General features: G+C 44.7%; 2 long non-coding RNA genes and 1 pseudogene across 2 annotated transcripts; 1 reads left to right on the top strand and 2 right to left on the bottom strand.

Annotated features, from left to right (window-relative positions):
• Positions 1-4,703: 4,703 nt before the first annotated feature.
• On the bottom strand, positions 4,704-8,667 carry LOC134486847 (uncharacterized). Its single transcript, XR_015687033.1, has 5 exons — positions 7,981-8,667; positions 7,783-7,891; positions 6,951-7,067; positions 5,498-5,709; positions 4,704-5,113 (listed from the first exon to the last, which is right to left on the bottom strand). It is a non-coding gene; the product is annotated as an uncharacterized LOC134486847 (long non-coding RNA).
• Positions 8,668-11,397: 2,730 nt separating this feature from the next.
• Positions 11,398-12,267, top strand: LOC134486846 (uncharacterized). Its single transcript, XR_015687032.1, has 2 exons — positions 11,398-11,560; positions 12,128-12,267. It is a non-coding gene; the product is annotated as an uncharacterized LOC134486846 (long non-coding RNA).
• A 6,433-nt stretch (positions 12,268-18,700) lies between these two features.
• On the bottom strand, positions 18,701-19,805 carry LOC147995081 (glyceraldehyde-3-phosphate dehydrogenase pseudogene; annotated as a pseudogene).
• Positions 19,806-23,958: the final 4,153 nt, after the last annotated feature.

Here is a 23,958-nt window from a genome sequence, read left to right as displayed (position 1 = left end):
CAGGGCCTGGAGACCCATACGGGGATAACCACATTGAGGGAGGAGACTCAAGAGTTCAAGGCCAGGGGTTGGGGATTTAGGTCAGTGGTAGAGCGCTTGCCTAGCAAGCTCAAGACCCTGGGTTCAGTCCCCAGCTCCGAAAAAAAAAGAAAAGAGAGTTCAAGGCCAGACTGGGCCACACAGCAAGAGCTTACTTACCTTAGGAACCTAAAACCCAACAAAACCAACGCTTTGAGGATGACTTTTATTTAACTTGAACCAATTTCCAAATGCCCTCCAGCCTTGATGGTGGAAAATGTGGAAACTGTCCTCAACCTAGTCTTTTTCTTGCTAGTATCACAGCAGCTCAGCAAATCCTTTTATTTAAGGAAAACTTGATCCCAATAGTTTCATTTTAACGATACACGGGGTTGGGGGTGGAGGGTCGGTAAGGTCAGTGCCTTACAAAGATAAATGCAGGGTCATTTTCATACTGCAGACTATTCGTAGAGCCAAGATACGAAATCAACCTAATCAAGCACGGGTGGTGGAGTGATCATAATGACGCCCAGTGGAGTATCAGTTTCCTCAGTTGCCCATCAGAGCCTCGCGTCTCCGGAACGTTACAAAATTAACCAGCAAGAGGACTCCCACCCAGAACTCTCTGATCACTGCTTCGGTCTTTAGTCAGCTTTCCGCTACACCAATTCGTTCTGTTTTGGTTTGGTTTTTGGGGACTGGGTCCGGAAGCTCTGTGTGGAGTGGAAGGATGGCCCTCAAATCATCTTACTTTCACAGTGTTAGCTCATAAATTCAAAAGCGAGTCTGTCGCCATCTCGGGTCCGCTGCAAGCTGCAACGCACCGCTGCAGCTTTGAAAGTCAAGTGCGTAGGGGAGAAATTTCACATTTGCCACCTGGCGGAGCCTCGGCAGGCTCTGTGCTATGATAGATTCCCATAAAGCGAGTGACGTTTCGGTCTAGCACATTTTGGTTTGGGATTCGTTTAGCAACAGATGGTACTTTTAAATTCAACAGAGAGCATTATTTGCTTGCCCGTTCCGCTCTAAGTTCAGCGTCTGGGGCTAGCTTTAATGACACGTCAGCATCACAGCTTACTTTTATTTACAGAAAAACAAAGTCAGAGAAGGTCTTGGTCTAAAGCAGCCCAGTAATTAACCAAGCTTCCTCTTGTGAACAATCCTCAGTTACCGCGGACCACCCCAGTCGGATATGGGGGTCTCTGGGAGGAGGGTCCTTGACGGCTAGGTAGGTAAGGATTCGGCAGCGACAAACAGAAACACACACAGAGGCAGTTTGAATCTGAGTGTATTTTGCAGCTCTCAAGCAAGGATTTTTAGACATAACGAAACAGGTATTAAAAATCTTAGAAAAGCACTTCCTTCGGACGCAAGTTACTAGCAGACCGCTTCTCGTCCTCCCCAGGAAACTACTAAGTTCCTCTGGGATCAAATAGAATTTTGTAAAAACAAATGATGGAGAGGAGCAAACCTATGGGGGCTGTGAAGGCCCTGATGCCATGTGTGTGAAATTAGTATCTTCTGATGGTCATGAATTTATTGTAAAAAGAGAACATGCATTAACATCAGGAACAATAAAGGCCGTGTTGAGTGGCCCAGGTCAGTTTGTGGAGAATGAAACCGATGAGGTCAATTTTAGAGAGATGGCTTCCCATGGGCTATCCAAAGCGTGCATGTATTTTACCTACAAGGTCCGCTATACTAACAGCTCCACTGAAATTCCTGAATTCCCAATTGCACCTGAAACTGACTGGAACTGCTGATGGCCGCGAACTTCCTAGATTGCTAAATAAATTACATTATAATAAACTGTTAATTTTTTTCAGTATTTAATATTTGTAGTTCAGTTGGTAATTTTTTTCACATATTTTCACGTATAGCATGTTGCCTGTATGAAATTGAACTCTAAAGTGAATCGCTGAGCAGATTCTTTCTGTCATTTGCATAGCGGAGTTTAAATGCGTTTGCTATGTCAACAAATTAAGGAAGTTTCACAAGCCAAAAAATAAATAAATAATGCCAGTTTATAGGTGGTTTGCTTTCTCCTTTGGATGCGACCTTTAAAGTTATACCTGATATAGAAAATCGTGGAATGTAAGCGTAAATGAATATATTCCACAGACAAATACAGGGGCTAAGGATTTTTATGTTTTTAGTTTTTTTTTTTTTTTCAAGAACCAGTTCTGATCTTAAGGCACTGAGCATTATTAGAACTATGCAAATAATTACATAAAAAACGTGTTTAGCCAAACCTTGATTTTTGTAACCCAGAGAATAAGAGCTGAAATTTCTTATGTGTTTTTGGATAAACTGCAGTATTGTTTAAGTGCAAAAAAAAAAATCTTAAAGTTGTGTTTAGTGAAGCAATCACGAATAGGACAGATGACAGCATTGTCATTTGGCTCAGTAAAATGCAAAATCACCCAAGGCTAATGGCATATCTTCAAGAGCAGGTTAATACATTTTTATGGCCAGTTATTGTTTGACATCTAGTACCTAATTTTTGTGACTCTTCAAGGTGTAAGTTTAAATTATTTTAGTTCTTTTTTATTTAAGGCTTTCTTTACCATATACCAAACCCCACCTTCGATGGCACATCAATTTTATTGTTTTTTATTTTTAATAAAATTAAAAATTTTTAATTTTATTGAATTTTATTGTTGGGGCTGTTTTTATAATAATACTATTCTGTAATTTTATAAATAAATTATGAAGTAAAGCGCTGGTTTTACCGAAGGTAAGGTCATGGCTAGTGACCTGGTCTCAATGGATGGTTTCTTATTAATTTTTCTCGCTTAGAATCTCAACCTAGACCATCAGGAACATCTCGTAAATATGGCTAGGGAATAGAAGATGATAAAACAGGTAAATTGCCCTGAGAACTATGGCTCAATATTTTGTTCCGGCCAAGAGTTCCACAAACAGTTCCAGGAGGCCTCCTTCCTTTGAGGTTTCTGCCTCAGTCTGTGGAACTTGTCACACAGATTCTTCTGGGGTTGGTGTGGCACTTGGTGCAATCATGTGTTCCAGTGCTGAAGTGAACACTGTACTCATGTGACTGCTATTACCAGCACCGAATCATTTCCTATACTTAATTCCTTTTTTATATTTGTTTATTTATTTATTTTTGAAACCATTTATTTGCATAGCCCTGGCTGTCCTGGAACTCACTCTTTTAGACCAGGCTGGCCTTGAACTCAGAGATCTGCCTTCCTTTACCTCCCTAATGCCGGAGTCAAAGGTGTTTCCCTCCAAGACCGGCTTATATTTAATTTATTCTTGCTTTCAAAATGAGGCAGAATCTGTGAAGATTAGACATAGCAGCAAAGATGCCATATGTATTCTCTCTCTCTCTCTCTCTCTCTCTCTCTCTCTCTCTCTCTCTCTCTCTGTGTGTGTGTGTGTGTGTGTGTGTGTGTGTGTGTGTGTGTGTGATGTACATATGTATGCACATAATGAGAAAATAGCTGCACTGGGAGTCATTTGTCCACCTGAATGGGTTGATCTCAAAATAATCAATTCAATCTGATAAGTGAAATTCAATCTCTCTCTCCCTCTCCTTTTCCCTCTCCCCCCTCCCTCTTCTCCCTCCCCCTCCAACCTCCCCCTCCTTCTCTCTCTCTCTTTGATTTTTCCAGACAGGGCTTCATCCTATAGCCTTAGGCTGTCTTGGACCAGGCTGCTGGTGCCAAACTCTGCCCACCTCTGCCTCCCAAGTGGTGGGATTAAAGGTGTGCACTGCCACTGCCCTGCTAAATTTCCTCACTGTTGATAAAAACATTAAGCACTGTGATGATCTCTCTGACAGAGATTCGGCTCTTTAGATACACAACTGTCAATATTTTTTATTAGACTATTTTGATTCATTTTATTTTACATGTATGGGTGTTTTGTGTGCATGAATATCTTCATACCACCCACGTCAATGCCGCTGCCCCATCTCTCCAATGCCAATACTATTAATTATGGATACTCTATCATTAAGTGAAACTCCTTCCAGTTGAACAGTCACACGGAAAAGTGATTTTCCTTCTGTAAAAGGATAAGCTCCTTAGAATGTTTTACATAAATTCTAAAATAATGGTGAAAGGCTAAAGGGTTTTTTTAAAGAGAAAATTATGTATCTCTTGAGATGTAGAAGGCAGATAGCTCTCGAGCCTGCTCTTTTATTTGTGTCCTAGTACATTGTTTATTAATGCTACTCTAGTCGAGTGAATCCAGCAAGTGTAGATGTCTTCTTATGACTTGGGTCTGTAAATTTTACATATCTTGATGATGTTTTACTTTTTCATTTATTAAAGAGCAAGATAGATTTACTCACTGAAGAAATACGGATAGATTGATAATATTCGGGATTATGATGATTTATTTATTTATTTATTTATTTATTTATTTATTTATTTATTTGGACATGGGATACATCATTGTAACGAGCAGGCAAAGATCCTGGCCCTGATACAGTTCACATTATCTGTTGGTCGGTCTGACAATAAATAATAAGGAAATATATAAAAGTAAAAAGTCCCATGAAAGAAACAAAAGGAAACCTACTTTCCGGTAAAGGGTTTAAAGTCAGTGTTTCTCTCCTTACATGCATGCAGCCCCAAGAACTATTCCCATCCATATTCCCAGTATTACAAAATACAATCTTTAAAAGGAAAAGAAAAACTCCATTTTCTGAAATATTAAAGCAGTATTTCTCAACCATTTTATATAGTAGTGTCTTCATGCCTTTTAGTTGTTTGTTGTAGTTGTCGTACCCAAATGTCAACGTCACGGAGATAGACCCGTGACTATTTAATGTGCTCTGCATAGAGCAATGCTTACACATGGAGAAGAAAAAAAGCAACATTTTCAACCCATGACAAGCAGGTTTTCTCCCCTTGTAGGAGAGGTCATCCCTGTGAAAATAAAGGCTTCATGGGAACACTACCAAATGGCACGAAAAGACCAGGAGAATCCACATGCTTGCCACACCTGGGAGACATATCAGATCGGAAGTCCAGGAGCTCAGAGTGCAGAGTGGGACAGTGCTTCAGGACAGCTGCGTTCGTATCTTCCGATAGAGTTGAAGGACCAGGAAAATTCAGACCCCCTAGCAAACAGAGTAGAGCCAAAAATGTAGATCAGCCAGCTCAGTGACTCTGTTCCAGGAACTTGACTGACCACAGAACTGATGATCACATCAGGCAGTTCAACTCTCTCCCAGGAACTAGCTGACCATAAAGTTAGACTAAAATCTTAGAGAACAATCTTGAGAAGCAGGAAGCTTCTCCTCGTGGTTTTTCACTGGTATTCTCGACATTTTCCAATGATGCCATCCCTACCCCCTTGGGTTGTGGTTTCTTCCTTTAAATTCCCCTTCTCTTAGCTACTGGTGGTCGAGCTCCTCTGCCCCTACGTGGGATACGAGTCTCGACCCCAGTGCACTGGTTCCTATCAATGAACCTCGTGTAAATTACAGCAAGGACGGTCTTACGTGAGTTCTTGGGGGGTCATGTCATCCCGAGACTTGAGTGAGGGTCTCCCCACTCGGGGGTCTTTCAGAGTCTCTTCTCATCCATGCCCTTCTGATAGAGCTTCTTGTCTCGTCTCATCCATGTCCTTCGTGTATGACCTCCTGTTGGCCTTCCACATTTCTTTGACTCAGCTTACTAAACCTTCTGACAGACAAGAAAGCTGATTTCAGCCCTGTGGGATACAACGACACTTTAGCACATGAAAATCCCAGTGCACGGTGTTGACAGAGGGAAGACAAAAGTCACAGGGTCATCTCAGAGAACACAGAAACAGCATTTGACAAGGTTACACACCCCTTTATGGTGAGGCATTTAACAAACTAGGGGTAGAATGCCCTGCATTAACATGGTGAAGAACATTTATAAAAAAGTCAATGGCTAACAGCTTACTCATGGTGGGTAGGGGAGTAAAACTCAGGGCAAGTGCTGACCCCTGCTGGCCAATAAACACACTGTTGTTCAGCGTAGGACTGGAGGCACAGAAAAGGGGTAAGAAACAAAGACATCTGTGTTAAAGACATCAAACCATGTTAGCAGGGAACATGCTCTTTAAAATTATGTTTGTAATGGAAGTTTCTGGTTCCTTTGGAGACTCCGTTGTGTTATGTGGTGTTTTTCTGGAAACTGTCTTAATGAGAGGATGTTTTTGCTGAAGCAAACACGTGGGAGGATGTTTAGCTGAGAATAGACACATGGTGCTTTTCTGGAAAAAAACCGCATGTGATGTTTGGACGCCTGAGAGAACACGTGGTGTTTGGAAAGGGTATAAATAAAACCCAACAGACCGTGGGAGACGCTGTGTGGCATTGGTTCTCCTTGCCACTCTCTGCTCAGAACCTTGCATTGTCTTCTGGATTGAACTGTCGTTGCAGATGCGCGAATGGTGTTTGTGAGTGGATTCAGTGGCTACTGCTGGTTTGTGTGAACTGAACTGCTGATTTCCTGACAAGGCAGATTGATTCTCCCCCAAAGAACTAGTCTTAAACAGGTCCCCATCCTCCTTTGTCTATTAACCTTTCCTTTCCACCACCTCTGGTGGGTGGTGAGCTAGAAGGGAGGTAAAAGCATTTAGGTACACTTCTTAGCGTTGGTTTTGAAAAATATAAATGTACACATTTATGTATTTTGTGTGTGTGTTCATGTGTGTACCTGTGCACATGCCATGACATACATGTGGAGTTCAGGACATTTAGCAGAAGTCCCAGGGATGAAATTCATGCTCTCTGTCTCTCTGTCTCTCTGTCTCTCTCTCTCCCCTCCCTCCCTTCCTCTCTCCCTCCCTCCTTCCCTTTTCCCAGTGTGTGTATGTAGGGAGGGGGGTGAGTCGTACACAAACTCTTGACAGCCAACAAAATAAGTTAACATTTTAGACTGTAAAATTCCAACGCAGAAATTGTCCACTATATCACTTACTTTTCTGTTGCTGGGATGAAACATCACATCTATAAAAGATAGGGTTAATTTTGACTTATACTTCCAAAAGATTAGAATCCATTATAGCAGGGCAGAGTCTGCAAGCAGGCATGGTGGCTGGAGCAGAATGTTAAGAGTTCAAATCTTGAAGCACAAGCAGAGCCAACTTGAAGTAAGATGGGACCCTACAGTCTCAAAGCCTGTCCCCAGTGACATGTGACATACTTTTACCAGCAAGGCCACACCTCCTAAACCTCTCCAAACAGCACCACTACCTGGGGGCCAAGTGTTCAAATGCTCAAGACTGTGCAGGACATTTCTTATTTAAATCACTACAGTGATCACTAACAACGAGCAAGTCAAGGAGAAAGCGTAAATAATTCCACTAACAATATCATGAAACAGACTAAATTATTTAGGAATCAACCAAATTATGAATGCTTTACATAATGAAAGTCAGAAAACATTGCTGCATAAACTTAAAGCAAACACTAATAAATGACACCTTGGGCTAATGGGTTGAATGAGTAAATATTGGTGAGATGGTCATACTAACAAAGTAATCTACAGATTCAAAGCAATCCCTATCAAAACTTAATGTCTTCTAGAACTGCATGGGATTTTGAACATTCAAAACACTTTGAATACATACAAAGCTGGAGGACTTCGGTGGGCTTATTTGAAAACACACTAGTAACCTATAATAATGAAATATATAATAATGAAATAAGTATGAGACTGGCATAGAAGAAAAATAAACCGAAGTGAAAGAATACAGAACCAAGAATATTATATGTTCACATATATGGTCACATGATCTCGACAAGGATACCAAACCACACCATGGGGGGGCGGGGCCGTGGGGGAAGACGATGACGACAGTCTATTGAGTGATGGGCGAATGATGGGAAAACTGGATGACCGGTTTAGGTCTTACTGCCCTGTACAAAAATTAAATCAGAATGTGTTAAAGAGATAAACAAACCCCTAACATTCTAAAATTTCTAGAGGAAAATATAGAGGAGAATACTTATGACATTGTATTTGATGACTTCTTGGTTGTGACATCGAAAGCACTGTCAACAGACACGAAATAGGCAAAAGAGGCTGCATCAATCTTGAACATGTTTTACAGTAGTCACAGTTGAGACTGATCGCAGAGCGGGGGCCACTAGGCTCAGGAGCTGCCTGACGGGAGTGTGTTTCCCGGAATGACCGGCAGGGGACGGAGGATCGAGAAGCGCCTTCGGGGCTTGTAAGGCTGTGATTCCTTAGGGAAAGGGGAGGTGGACGTGAGGTCGGGAGTGTGCGTGAGGCCTGAGTAGTACTCGGGTTTGGGTTGAAGGAAGGTGAGGCTTAGTGCTGCAGCCAAGGCTTCTCCTCCGTGGGCAGGGCTAGTGACGCCATCAAAGTCATAGTGAAGTATCTTCAGAACAGCCCCGGCAGCCGCCGGTACTGGTGGCGCAGGCCAGTAGGATTTGCTGAAGGAGGCAGAGGCAGGAGGATCAGGAGTTCGAGGCCAGCCTGGGATACACATTTTTTTTCCTTGTCAAAAAAATAATAGCTGTTTGATGTTTCCACACTGCTACTCATAAGGTCTTACCCACACACGGACTCAAACGATCACCCCACGCCTACCCACACCCGCACTCCACACTCCTTTCTCCCCCGACAGGCTCCCTCTCCACAGTTCCCCTGCTCAGCCATCCCGACCCTTAAGTTCCTTTTCTCTAGTTCTCTACGCTCAAGGGGTCTGCCTCTTGACGTCAACTTCAGGGCTCATTGTGTGTGGTCACAGGGAACACCCAACACAGAGATTCGCATTCCCATTCTCTGCCTCAGACCCTGCATATGATACACAGATTTGTCCTCTCATGTCTGTCCCGATCTCTTGGCATAGTGACCACTTTCCTCTTCATTGTGCCTTGGTGTCCCTGTGGTGTACTTTCTTTCTCCCCAGCTTCCCTTGCTGGTGACCCTACAGTCTCCCCCGCCCCCCAATCTTCTTCCTTTCCTCCTCTACCTTTCTTTCTTTGTCAGTACTTCATGAACACCCCGCAAGTCACCAGGACACATGTGTTCTCATCCTCATTCATCTTTCAAAGGCTCCTGAGATAAGCTGCTGTCCCTCACTATTCACAGCCCCTTAGCGATCTCTCCCATCCCAGCCTCCTGTGGTAGCGCTCCAGGATCCAGGTGCAGCGGAGCAAGTCTTCCAGTCAGGGCAGTCACTGTGCTTGTATGCTTACTGACCAAGGGCCCGTATGTGTCTAGGTTGTCCTCCTGGGAGGAGTTTTGTGTTGTCTGCTAGTGTTGAGTTCTCCTTCTGACTTTGCTAATGTCTAATGCATGCAGCCGTCAGTATCTTAGCATCCTCTGTGCTTCCGGGGTTAGAAATTAGGGACGAGGCTGGCTCTGGAAGCTCAGTGTCTTCCTCACTCAGTCTGCGTGGCGTTTGGGAGGCCGATACTCAAAGACCCGCCCCTCCTCCTTAAGACTGGAGAATGTCCAGCCCTGACACCCACCATTCACTGTGTAACTCTTCCTAACAGCGAGCAACCAAGGCTGTTGTTTCTACCCGGTGGTCCTTTGGGTCCTGTTGTCATCAACGTGGGCATAAGAGTACTTAGAACCTTGCATGCACACCCCATGGGCCACAATGTGCCACAAGATAGTTAGGATTGCAGCCCTATACAAAATGGTAAACTTACTTAAAATATGATGATGGTGGTGGTGGTGGTGGAGGTGGTGAAGGTTGTTGTTGTTGGTAGTGGTGGTGGTGGATGTTTGTGGTTTGTTTTATAACTCACTCATGTAATTCTCAAGAGTGATGGGGTCCTCACTGTGTGGATACAGAAAGGGGCAGGATGCTGAAACAGTGGGGCCTAGTCCTTCCTAGTTCCTGTCTTGACTCTAGTGGGCATCCTGTGGAAATGTTCTCCAGTGAGAATTCCCTCAATAAGTCACAGGGCGTAGGATTTAAAAGAGTAATGATAAACAGAAGTAAAGAGGTGATGGGGGCTTAAGAGGTCACACAATAGGATTGTGAATGCACTTAAAGAGGACAGGAATACAATTCTGACTGAGGTGTAAGAAAAGACAAGTGGCTGAATGGAGTAATGACCTCTCCAGAACCCGAGAGGTGCACTCAATAAATGCGTATAAACACAGTATTCCCATTTGGTAAGGCAGTGACGTCATTGAATCGCATAGTTAAGTATTATCGGAGCAGCTCCCTTGCTTGCCGGTTCTGGTGGCGCAGGCCGGTAGGATTTGCTGAAGGAGGCAGAGGCAGGAGGATCTGGAGTTCGAGGCCAGCCTGGGATACACATTTTTCTAACCTCCAATTTTTTCCTGAGGAAATCTTTTTTTTTTTCTAAGTTCAATATGAAAATGAATTCATGGGCACACGCCACCGTTAAACACATCCCTATAATTGCCACGATTCCCAGATCCATTCTCCTCCCCGCCCCTCACGCCCATGCACCCAGCTCGCACCAATTCCTTCTGCCACATAGGCACCAGTGCAACTCCCAAGCTCTTGTCCACGCAGAACTGCACACTCCCGACCCTCATGTCCTCATTCCACACTTCTGTCCTGACAGGGTCCCCTCCTTCCAATCTGTGTCCTCAGTTCTCCCGACCCTTATGCTTCATTTTGTTAGTGTTGCACGGGCGAAGCAGCGATCGGTAGTCGCCCAGACTAGACATGCTCACTGCAAAGAGTTCCGTTTTGTTTTTATTTGGTTTTGACCGGAGTTCAGGGGATAGAGAAATAAAATATTCAATGTCAATGGCATTCGGCCACGCCTGTTACCTACATCAGATCCAGAATCTAGCTCCTGGGTGGGCTGGAGAGATGGCTCAGCCGTTAAAGGCTAGGCTCACAACCAAATATATAAGAGTTCGGTTCCCAGCACCCACGGCTGTCTCTCCAGCCACCTTTTTTGTCTTATACTACAGTACACACGGAGCACGCAAAATTATAAATTGATAGTTAAAAAAGAAAGAAAAGGAAAGGAAAACTAAATAAAAGGAATAAATCCCATCTCTCTTAACTTAACTAAGTTGCAATTAAGCAACGTATAATCAGTTTCAATTGACTTAATCAAATATTTCAGTTGGTTTTATCAAAGCCAGCTTCAAATCTACACGCACTGCAAATGCTCGCAGACACTCAAAGACACAGCTTGCTCTGCCCCATCTCTCGTCTGCCTGGTGTTTTTAACATCAACTTCAGAGCTCACAGTGTGGGATCACCGCAAACACCCAGTCAAAGAGATCTGCACTCCGACATCTCTGCTGCTCCACACCCTGCACTAGGCTCCTGTGCTGATCTGCCTCTCGCCGCTATTCAATAAGGACCCCAAGGATCGCTCCCCAGACACTTGCAGCAGACCCAGGGACACATTCAGGATGAGATCATAATCCTCTTTGTTGATGACAGTCAAAGTGCTTGTCTGCTCACCGACAGGGGTCCTCCTAAGTGTCAAGGCTGGCCCTTGGCTCTGGCTGTTTCCCTAAGGTCTGTCAAAGGTGATGCTGTAGTGCTGCCTGCTACCAGCAGGACCTCAGCACCCTTGGTGCTTCAGTGGTTCAGGTCTATGGTGGTAAGTGATCAGAAATCCTGTGATCCAAATGAGTGAAAGAAACTATTGTATAAAATTGTGTGTACCCGGCGCATACCTAGAAAATTCTGTGGCATGAGTGACCCTGACGGACCTTTTGTATGATCTCTGAGCACATGGCCTGGCTGGGCTATGTGGAGTGAAAATGTTTGGATGTCTCCTGAGATACAGTGGTTCCCTGACTCGATACCCTTGCCTGTGGTCAAGACCTTTAGAGGACAGAGTAAAGAAGGTTCTGGATTCGCAAGAGGGTGAGAGTTTTAGAAAGGCAGAGCAAGGAAAGAATTCCTAGTTTCCTTATCCTGCAATGGACCCCAGGAACCTAACTCCTTGCCTTTTCCATAACAACAACAACAGCAACAACAACTAAAAGCCCCCCTGCTGCCTCTGGAAACGGTCAGCAACCTCAGAGACAAAAATGGAGTAGGAGAAGCCCCAGGCAGTGGTTAAAGGATGGAGAAGGGGGCGCAGTGTTCTCAGAACAGCCATGTAAGAGGAGGGGCTGGTCAAAGGCTGGTGTGCCGCTATGATTCTCTTTGTCCTACTTAGGTTTCTACTGTTGTGATAAAACACCATGGCCCAAACCAATCTGGGGTAGACCTGTCAACTCACAGTCAACAGCTCACCAGGAGAGGAAGCTGAGACAAGAGCTGAAGAAGACCCCGAAAAACACTGCTTACGGGCTTGTTCCTCTTGTCCTGCTCAGTTTGCCTTTGTCTACACCCCAGGACCACCACCGAGGGGTGGCACAGCCCAGAAAAGGATGGGCTTTTCACATCTATCACCAGTTTGAGATGCGTACTGTGCAACCCCAGCTTGCACCTCACATCTCTCCTCTGGAATCTTCTTCTGTATCCAACTGTGTTGGCATTTGACACACAGCTGTTGAGTGCACGCCCCCATAGAGTTGCCAATCAGATGGATGCAAAGTCTTAGCTGAGGTTCTCTCTTCCCAGCTTGGTTCAAACTGGGCAAACATAACCAGCACGCCAGTGGTTTTTCTGGGAAGAGCAGCAATTCCCACCAACTCCAATGACCACCTCTTCTTCTGCGACCTGCTATTTCTTGTCAGGGCCTGTTGGACACGCCTTTAATCATGTTTCTACCTGAGAACTGTCGACCTTGGTCAGTCTACAGTGCACATCGTACTCACGCATACCACGTAAAATGCACACATAAAAACACCGATCTTTAAAAGTCAAAGTGAGCCAATATATGGGATAAAATAACACATACACAGCAAATACATATGTTGAATATTCTGAATACCACTGGAATTTGGGGGAAAACAGTTGAGCATTTTTTTAAAATGATACAATTACCTCATGTCCTGGGTTTCCCTCCCCCAAGAGAAATGCCCATGTTTACATAAAAAGGCTGCCTGTGTTTACAAGGTTTTATGAATTGACCCTTATATTTTGCAAAAACTCAAACAAAAACCTAAGCTTGTAACAAAGTGAACATGGCATTGAAGAAAATGATCAAAAAGGGAAAACAGGAACTCGTGCTTGCACCTGCCCATCTCTTCTGCTGGCTAAATGTCCCTCAACTTTCTGTCCAAGGTCGCTAAACAACTTGCTGGACATCTTAAGTTACACTAAAAGCACTTTTCTGCCAAAACTCTTTCCCTTGGGCTAGCAAAATGGCTCTGTGAGTAAAGGTGCTTATGGTTCAAGCCTGGTGACCTGACTTCCCTCCCCGGAACCTACATAAAAGTGGAAGGAGAGAACCAACTACATATAGTTGTCCTCTGACCTCTAAATGTGGGACACGCCTGTGTGTGACCTATCCCCTCCCCTTACACACACACACCCACACACACATAGACCACCACCACCACCACCACCACCACCACCACCCCCCAAATCAAAACAACACCAAAATTCCACCCCCTTGCAGTAGAGAATCTGACTGTAGAGCCGGGGTTTTCTGCTGGGAAATTCTACCTGCCACCATCCTGCTCTCTCTCTGCTCACACTTTACCCACCAGTTTCCTATTTGTTTGCTCTGACCTGTTCCTAACGCTGCCTTTTAGAGTTTGAGATGCGTACTGTGCAACCCCAGCTTGCACCTCACATCTCTCCTCTGGAATCTTCTTCTGTATCCAACTGTGTTGGTATTTGACACACAGCTGTTGAGTGCACCGTGGATGACTCTCAGATGCATTACTACTGCAGGGACCCAGCTCCCTGGTGTTCTTGAAAAGCCAGTGTGTAAAAGCAGAAAGAGAAGAGTGCCATGGGCTGGGTACAGAGGAAAGGAGTGTCTACAAGGACATGGGGTACTGGGGTGGGGTCTGGGTCTATACCTTGATTATGATGGAGACTCTATGATTATATATGTTCAGAATTCATGGAAATGTGTAACAAACTAATGAGCTTGACTGAATGTAAATCACATATATTTAAAAGTTAAAGCTGACTTTAACGACTGCATTTTGTTCATGTTCACCAAACTCCAGGACAACGGGGAACCTCAGCTTAAAGTATGGGAAAGTTGAGACATGGGTCTGGATGCGTAAGCTGCCTAGGACAGGAGAAGGAACAGGAGCAAGCAGAGTTAGAAGCAGAGGTTCCATAGGTGGACAGTTCTGATTCTCCTTGAAACGTGCAAGGGTCTTTGGGTCTGTCCTGGCCACAGTTCAGAGACACCAGGAGGAGCTCTGGTTTCTCTTAAGTGAGCTCCCTGCCTGGATGCTGTGCATGCAGGTGCAGCTGACACTAAGTGTGTCTGCTGGACAGCTGTAAGATTAGATCCCTAGATTTTCTTTTTCCTTTTCCTTGTTATCCCTTTTACTGAAAATAGTTTCTTTCATCAGACAGTTAATCCCGATTAGTTCTGCTTCCCTCTGCTCCTTTCCGAATATTCCCCCATACCTTCTCTCCCATCCAGATCCACTCCCTTTCTGTCTCTCTTTAGAAAAGAATGGTCTTCTAGTAAGAGACAACAACCAAACACAACAAAATAAAATACAATAGGATAAAACAAAAACCATCACCTCAAACCTGCACAAGGAAAACAACAGAAGAAATAGAGCCCCAAAGCAGGCACAAGAGTCAGAGACCCACGCTGTTGTGGATCGTCCTGGTGCTGTGTGTATTTTGATGTTAATTCTGCTTCCTCAAGAGGATCTGCCGAGACCAGGAGTGAATCACTCAGGTGATTCCGAGTGAAGCTTCTCCCCAGTTTAACTGATCAGATAAAGGCTAGAGCCTGTGATTGGGAAGTGGGAAGGAAAGTCGGGGCTAGTTTTAGAGAGGGGAAGAGGAGGAGGAGGAGGAGAAAGAGAGAGAAGGAGACAGGAGAGAGAGGAAGATGAAGGAAGAGGAGGTGGAAGGAAGATGGCCTGGAGAAGACACAAGTGGCAAGGGATCTCACAGCTGGGGAATAGAGCAGTGCAGTGGTGAATCTGCCCAATCTAGGCGAGCAGCTTATAAATATTATAACTGTGTTGTGTGTTCTTTGCACGGGCTTGTTGGGGTTGGAGATTTACCGCAACACTCAGGAGTCCCATCAGAATACTCATCTGAAAGCTGTAACCTATGTGCAGAGGAGCTAGAGTAGACCTTTGCAGACCTGTGCTTGCTGCTCCATCTCTGTGAGTTCAGAAAGCTTTGCTCAGTTGATTAGAGAGCTTTGTTCTACTGCTGTCCAACACACTCTCTGGCTCTTACAATCTTTCGCCTTCTCTTCCATGGGATTCCCTGAGCTCTGAGGGAGGAATCTGCTGAAGGCCCCTCCCCCACCTCTCTGCATAATGTCTGGCTGTGGGTCTCAGTTGTTCCCATCTGCGGTAAAAGGAAGCTTCTGAGGTGATGGCTCAGCAAGGCACCGACCTATGAATATTAGAGAGTATCATTAGGAGTCATTCTCTCTGTCCCTGACTATTTTTTTGTGGGATGGGGTTGAGAGACTCTAGTGACTGATTCTGTCTCAATGGGGGTCATAGATCTGTTTAACTCACTTATCTGATCTTGATTTAAGTTTTATATGTGGTACCTACTGAGGAAATCATTCATTTCTTTTATATTTTCCAATTGGTGGAGTACAGGTTTTTGAAGTAGGTCCGTATGATTCTCTGGATTTCGTCTGAATCTGTTGTTACGCCTTCCCCCAACCCCCCTTTTTTGTTTCTGATTTTGGATACACTCTTTCTGCCTTTTAATTAATTTAATTAATTTGCCAGTCTTACTGATTTTTTTCTCAAAAAAAAAATCCTGTTCAATATATTGGTTATATTGGTTTCTTGTTCGTTTCTGTTTTACTGACTTCGGTCATGAGTTTGATCATTCCTGCTGACTATTCCTCTTGGACGAGATTTTATCTCTCCATTCCAGGGCTTTCAGGTGAGCTCTTATCTCCACTCTGTTCCCACACACAGGATTCACCTCAAGGCACAGCTTCTCTCCCTGTTGACGTATCTCCAGTTGAAAAGTCAATGTGTCATTTCATCTTGTTCTCCCTGGGGTTGACCACTAATGGCTGCACTGTACTTACCTAGAAATGTGTGTGAGGCTCTCTTGGATTGTTTTTTTCAAGACAGGGTTTCTCCATGTAGCCCTGGCTGTCCTGGAATTGACTCTATATGCCTGGCTGGCCTCAAACTCACTGATCCACCTAAGGCATGCTCTACCACACCTGGCTTTTGAGAGCACTTTTGACTCCACTTGGTCTGATATATGCAAAAGTAGTCAGAGGAATTGACCGGAATGAAAGGGGAGAGAAGAGATGTTTGCTGAACCTGTTGTTGGTGAACTTGAAGCTGGTTTACAGCTAGTGGGAATGCAAGATGGTTGAGCTCTTGTGGAAGACAGTAGGGCCCATCACTAAAGAAGCAAAGAAATAAGTGGATTATTGACTATGCAATCAGTCAATGACAGACTGACTGAAGGACTCAATGATAAAGAGCACCAAATGATCCAGCAAATTGTCACTGGATACATATCTGAAGGATGAGAAGGCAGGGTTCATAGTCACTGCAATTCACAACAGCCAAAAAGGTAGCAGCAGATAAGCTTGCTTCCCCAGGGACAGTTAGACAGCAAGGGTTGTGTGTATAGATGGTATTCTTCAGCTTTAAGAAAGAATGGTAAAGGTTGGGGATTTAGCTCAGTGGTAGAGCGCTTGCCTAGGAAGCGCAAGGCCCTGGGTTCGGTCCCCAGCTCCGGGGAAAAAAAAAAAAAAAAAAAAAAAAAAAAAAAAGAAAGAATGGTAAATTATGGGCTCTGTGTAGGATGTGGGGCAGGTGGTATATGCCCTATGTAGGATGTGGGGCAGGTGATATATGCCCTATGTAGGATGTGGGGCAGGTGGTATATTTCTGTGCCAGCTCCAGTGGAGCCTGTCTGACATGAAACCATCGTGGTCAGCAGGCCAGAGATATGTGTTCCTCGGAACTTGGTCTCCTGGAGACACTTGGCCTCTTCCTTCTCGACTTTCTGCCTAGCTGATTCCAATCCGTCTGATCAGGAGTTACATACTGGCTCTTTTTTTTTTTTTTTTTTTGTTTTTTCTATTAACAGGAACATCAGGACCTGATTTGGTCTTTATGGACCATGCCTCCTTTGAAAGCACTAGCAAAAATTAAGTAGAATCAGAATGAAACTCTAAGAGATGTGATCAATAACTTACAACAGGAAGAATTAACTGTGAAATATCTCCTGGATAGTGAAAGAATTAAGGCGCTAGCTATTAGAGGGGAAAGTCCCATCAACTATAAAAAATCCAAACATTTAGGAATTCCTATCAAGTAGTTACATGGGAGAAAACATTATTTAATTAGAGCAAGGTGGTGGGCCCCTCCTTTAGGTAAAAACAGCATGAGTACATACAGGACCACTGCAGAGCCATTGCCCTACACAGGGACATGTGATGAAGAAGGTGACAGATGGGTTAATATTGATGGAAAGAGAGTATTATATTATTCTTTAAATTTTATAGAACACCTGGCCAGATCATGTCCCCGTGCTTGCCTATTATTAAAAGGAACTATCCTATCTTTAAAAAGACAATTACATAAATTTTGGCTAAGAGAGAGTAAAAGACTAAAGATTCCTTACAGCCGTCTGCCCTGTTGTTATCCGAGAGATGATATTTAGAGATTGAGGTAAATGAGGTTTATGACCACTGTCTGGCACCAGTCTGATTCTCAGGAAAATTTATTTCCTGTCTTGCTTTCTGTTCTGAACTTCCCGTAAACTGTTAAACTTTTTCTTGGTTATTGTTTGAGTGTACCCTGGCAAGGGGCCAAAAAATTAGCTCCTGTTCAAGCATTGTATATAATCACAAAGCGGATTTCAGTAAAATCGCAGCACATTCAAACCTCCCTGAGTGTGTTGTGTCTGTCTGTCATTGCACCGAACCTGTGCCTTCCTGAGTACCAGAGCCCTGCTTCTCCCACGGTGTCCTCCGTCTGAGTGGTCTGTGGCAGTATATGCCCTATATAGGATGTGGGGCAGGTGGTATATGCCTATATAGGATGTGGGGCAGGTGGTATATGTCCTCTGTAGGATGTGGGGCAGGTGATATATGTCCTATATAGGATGTGGGGCAGGTGGTATATGTCCTATATAGGATGTGGGGCAGGTGGTATATGTCCTATATAGGATGTGGGGCAGGTGGTATATGTCCTATATAGGATGTGGGGCAGGTGGTATATGTCCTATGTAGGATGTGGGGCACGTGACCCATGGGAAATGTGCATCTTGTTTGGCTGGACATTTCCTGTAGCCCCACACTGCTCTGAAATGTAAAGTTGATGTAAAACCTGTCCCCCACAGAACAAGGATGGTGCAGACCAGACACAAACGTGGTGTCCATTATATTTTTCAAAATATTTCACCACCACCCCCAAAACTTCTTGGGTTGAAGCTGGACTTTAAATTAATTGATTGAAATGAATTTAATTTTCTAAGGAAAATTAAGAAGGATCAGCTTAAGCTTAAAGGTTGAATTTCAAGTAAGTTTAAAAAATGAAAATAGCCTTTCTTTTTCTTTCTTTCTCTTTTTTTTTGGGGGGGTGCAGCGAACTTTATTGATGGTATTCAAGAGAGAAGGGAGGGCTCCTTAGGCCCCTCCTGTTGTTATGGGGTCTGGGATGGAATTGTCAGGGAGATGCTCAGTGTTGGGGGCTGAGTTGGGACGGGGACTCCTCAGCAACTGAGGGCCTCTCTCTTGCTCTCAGTGTCCTTGCTGGGCTGGGCTGGGTGGTCCAGGGTTTCTTACTCCTTGGAGGCCATGTAGGCCATGAAGTCCACCACCCTGTTACTGTAGCCATATTCATTGTCATACCAGGAAATGAGCTTTACAAAGTTGTCATTGAGAGCAATGCCAGCCCCAGCATCAAAGGTGGAAGAGTGGGAGTTGCTGTTGAAGTCGCAGGAGACAACCTGGTCCTCACTGTAGCCCAGGATGCCCTTTAGTGGGCCCTCGGACATCTGCTTCATCACCTTCCTGATGTCATCATACTTGGCAGGTTTCTCCAGGCCGCATGTCAGATCCACAATGGATACATTGGGGGTAGGAACACGGAAGGCCATGCCAGTGAGCTTCCCGTTCAGCTCTTGGATGACCTTGCCCACAGCCTTGGCAGCACCAGTGGATACAGGGATGATGTTCTGGGCTGCCCCACGGCCAACATGCCACAGCTTTCCAGAGGGGCCATCCACAGTCTTCTGAGTGGAAGTGATGGCATGGACTGTGGTCATGAGCCCTTCCACGATGCCAAAGTTGTCATGGATGACCTTGGCCAGGGGGGCTAAGCATTTGGTGGTGCAGGATGCATTGCTGACAATCTTGAAGGAGTTGTCATATTTCTCGTGGTTCACACCCATCACAAACATGGGGGCATCGACTGAAGGGTCGGAGATGATGACCCTTTTGGCCCCACCCTTCAGGTGAGCCCCAGCCTTCTCCATGGTGGTGAAGGCGCCAGCAGACTCCACAACATACTCAGCACCAGCGTCAGACACCCCATATGATGTAAGCGGGATCTCGCTCCTGGAAGATGGTGACGGGCTTCCCATTGACGACAAGCTTTCCATTCTCAGCTTTCACTGTGCCGTTGAACTTGCCATGGGTAGAGTCACACTGGAACATCTAGACCATGTAGTTGAGGTCAATGAAGGGGTCGTAAGAGAAGGCTGCCCTGGTAACCAGGCGCCCAATACGGCCAAATCCGTTCACACCGACCTTCACCATCTTGTCTATGAGACGAGGCTGGCACTGCATGAGAAGATGTGGCTGTCTCTGGAACAGGGAGTGTGGAGAACCGCAATAACATTCGCCACCACAAGATGGCGCTGGCTTCCACTGCGTCAGCCTGACTTCCTTTCAGGAAGCTAGCTGTGTGCGCATGTGCAAGAGTGTCTTCGTGCCAGGTCTTTGCCCACTCCGGGGCGTGCCTATGAGATCATGGGTAAGTGACCAATCAGGTGTGGATGCGCCGCGCTAGGGTGTATATAAGCCGCGCCATGCTGGCGCCCCGCGTCCCCCCCTTTAAGATACAATAAACGCTTTGCTGCAGAAGGATTCGTGTGTCCGCGCGTGCGTTCTTGCTGGCGAGATGATAGCGCGGGACAAGGGAGGAGCAGAGAGCTTTCTTTTTCTTTTTAACAGATCTTATTTTCCTTTTATTGAAGTATGCACAGCCTGATAAATAATAATAATAATAATAACAACAACAACAACAACAACAATAATAATAATAATAATAATAATAATAATAATAATAATAATAAAAGGTAGCCTGAGAGACAGCTGAGGTTGTGAGCGTAGCCCTTAAAGGTTGAACCATTTCTCCAGCCTACTGCTGGTTTCCAATCTTTCTCTGAAGTACTTAAGAACCATTGAGAAACAATTCTGTTGGGCATGTTTCTATTTCCAATCCACGAGGGACTATTTGCCTGATTCAGAGGTTAAAAAAACAAACACTGGATAAGTCCCAAACCCTTATAACCATCATTTCTGATGGGGGGAGGGGGACTGCTGCTGCTTTGCTTGTCTAGGACTAGCGAAAAGGAGCCTAAGAGTTCGGAGAGCTAAAGATGCAGATGGGAAGGAACGGAGCAAGTCTTGAGTGTAGAGTGCGGGCGGGCGTGGGTAGACGTGGGGATCCCAGTGGGGGGATCCATCTGTGCTACTGGTAGTGTTAAGCCGGGTAGCCCAGCGGTATCAGAATGGTAGAAGAATTTTTGTGGCTGTTGGAGGGATGCTTTGGAATGCTGTGTCACCATGGATTCATGTTTTCGTGTTGAAGGAAAAAAAATGTGTATCCCAGACTGGCTTCTCACTCCTGATCATTCTGCCCCAATCTCTTCAGTGATATTCACCTCACGCCTCAAACACGCCTTTCTCATTTCAGGGACCTGCGTCCTCCGGAGAACAGAAAGCCCTTTCATCTGTGCGCCCCCTGCCGATCACTCTAGGAAACACACTACCCACAGCTCCACCCGGCCTGCCCTGTTCAGTGCACTTGTGGTTTGTCTGTGCTCTCTATTCCTTTGCCCTGAATGAGGGCGCTCCACATTCATAGAGGAATATCGGTGCTGGGGGAAGGCTGTACGTGGAAGCAGCCTTTCTCAGTGGTGACTGACAGGCCTCAAAAATCAATCCTTGGCAAGCCGCTGGGACCTCTAGCATTCCGAGGCTTGACACTGCTACTAAGTGCAGGATTCCAGCAGAACCGAATCAGGGCGGGAAGAAAACTGAACAGGAATAAGCTACAAGTCTTGGCCCATTGGCCGTCCATCGGTCATTCAGTTGTAAACATCTTCTTCAAGTGTACATCTCATCTCCAACTTTCTATTTCTTTGCCAGGATTAGGTTCAGGATTTCCATCTATCTGTGTGCCATGGATGATGTGTGGTCTGGACTTGGCTGTCGGCTGTGAAAGGCATCTGGGCTCTAGGTAGCATCCTGTTACTGTCTTAGTTTTTTGGTTTTGTTTTGTTTTGACAACTGGGGAGGCCCTTACCCTGCCATAAATATATATATATATGTGTGTGTATATATATGTATGTATATACATATATACATATATATATCCAAATATATGATGATATATACCATGAGTGATTTACCAGTTTTTACAAATTTAATAACCACATAAAAATGGGTGAAGGACTTCAATAAGCATTATAGAAAAAAAAAAGACTACACAGATAGCCAAAAGTGTTTTAAAGAGGGAACAGAACACACAAACACAAAGTTAGTCTAAATCAGAGCCTCCTGGGAAATCACTTCCTGTCTCTGGACCAAACAGAAGAAGGCAAGTATCACAGAGAAGTGGGAGAAGCTGGAGCCCCTGAACGTTATCTGTGGGAATGCTAAATGGGGCAGCCCCTGGAAAAAGATGGAAATGCCTCAAAAAGTTAAATGTGACTGCAGTTTGATCCAGCAGTCCGTCTTCTAGATGTTCAACTGAAATGATCAAAATCCAGGCCTTTAAGAGATATGACCTTGGGGCTGGAGAGATGGCTCACTGGTTAAGAGCACTGCCTGTTCTTCCAGAAGACCTGGGTTCAATTCTCAGCCCCCATATAGCAGCTCACAACTGTCTGTAACTCTAGTTCCACAGACAAACGTGTAGACAAAACACCAAAGCACACAAGGTAAAAATAAATAAATCGCTTGGAAAAAAAAAAGAAGAGATGTGACCATTTCCGGCTTCTCTGAGACACTATTCAAAATAGCTTTGCATGGTGTGCAGCCAGCCCAAATCCAACAGCTAAGCATGTCTAGGTGTGTACGTATGGTATATTCATACGGTGGAATGGTAGTCAGCCCTTAGAAAGCCATGTGGCTCAGGAAACAAGTGAACCTGGAGGACTTCGTGCTAAATAAACAAGCAACTCAGAAAACAAATGTTGCCTGATTTCCCACACAGGAAGCATCTACAGTAGTCACACACGAACATCAAATAAAGGAGAGATGGTCAACAGGGAATAGGAAGGGTGGAGATGCACTGCCTTGCACCTGCCGTCCCCAATTATCTACTGTGTACTTAAAATTTCAAAAGAGAGGGAGCCGAGGAGAGAACTCTCAGAGGACCCACACGGCAGCCCTCAGTCCCCTGGAACTCCACGTCCAGGGCAAGGCAGAGAATCCAACAGCCATGCCTTGCCCTCCTCTCCTGGCCTTCCTGAGACCTGGGCTTGGCGGTCAAGCCCGCGCATATAGGCAAACGCTCATAACGCAAAAGTTCATTTTAAAAATTTAAAAGACAAAGTACTGGGTTGTATTCTTATGATGAAGTAAATAGGGAAAAGTGACCTGGCGTTGTGACCTAGTTAGAATCTGATTAAAATAGTGCAGCCTTTGGGAAGAAGTTGGCAAGATGACAAGAGTGTTAAAAAAAAAAAATTGCTGGACTTGGTCGAGCACATCTTAATTCTAGCACTCAAGAGGTAAGCAGATCTCTGTGAACTTGAGGCTACCCTGGTCTACATGGCGAGTTCCAGGACAGACAGGGATATACACTGAGGAAAGTGGGGTTGGGGAAGGAGGTTACGAATTCCAGTGGCACCGGCCATGCCCACTGGAAACAGCGAGAGTCACGAAGCCAGCACAGCTGCTTGACACAGTTCCAGCAAAACCAAGAGATTGCTGCAATCGCTGTCCTGTCTCTCTCACTTTTGGATTTTGGTCTCTGTGTGTTGCACTCCTGGGGACTTTCTGCATCATGATTCGCTTTCTGTCTTCCCCCAAGAAAATGGTATCTGACTTTTTTTTTTTTTTTTTTTAGAAAACTCTTAAAAATTGCCTTTATCTGGCCACTACTTGGAAGCTCCGGAGATCGTTAAGCGCATAGCTAGAGGATACCATTACTCCATGAGTTTTCTTGGGGTGTCTGCTCCTGAGCAAACCCGAACAGTATAATTGGTGCAGGGTAAACAGAGACAATTGACAAACTCTTTCAGGCCAGGAGAATAGGTTACAGATTCAAGGCCTCTTTTTATTATAGGCTTAGAGCTCTCTGAACACGTAGTTTAAAAATAGGGCGTTGTTCAGGGTACCCCTGGAGAAATAGAGCTCAGTAAACAAGATAGGTTCATAAAATAAAAATTTCCTGCCTTATAGGAGTTAGGTATTAATGTTCACTATTCATGAAAAGAGCAGTTTAGATATTTTCTGTTTGACTGGAGTGCTTTCAAACTACAAACATTGCCAATCTTAAAAGTGGGCTGTCATATATATAATAAATGTGCTTGCCTTGGAGGTGACATTCTTTAACCTGGAGTTATAGGGTTGATAATAAAAGTAAAATCTGTTCTGTCTTCTAATTATAACTGAACCTGTAGCCCTGGACACGTAATGAAAAAGCAAACACGTAATCTTGTTCCACCTGGATAACCATTAGTCTGTCTTTGCTCTGTGAAAGC

Source organism: Rattus norvegicus, chromosome 4 (genome assembly GCF_021556685.1).
Source record: "Rattus norvegicus strain SHRSP/BbbUtx chromosome 4, alternate assembly SHRSP_T2T, whole genome shotgun sequence".
In the NCBI taxonomy this organism is placed as follows: domain Eukaryota; kingdom Metazoa; phylum Chordata; class Mammalia; order Rodentia; family Muridae; genus Rattus; species Rattus norvegicus.
This window is presented reverse-complemented; position numbering and strand designations above follow the sequence as displayed.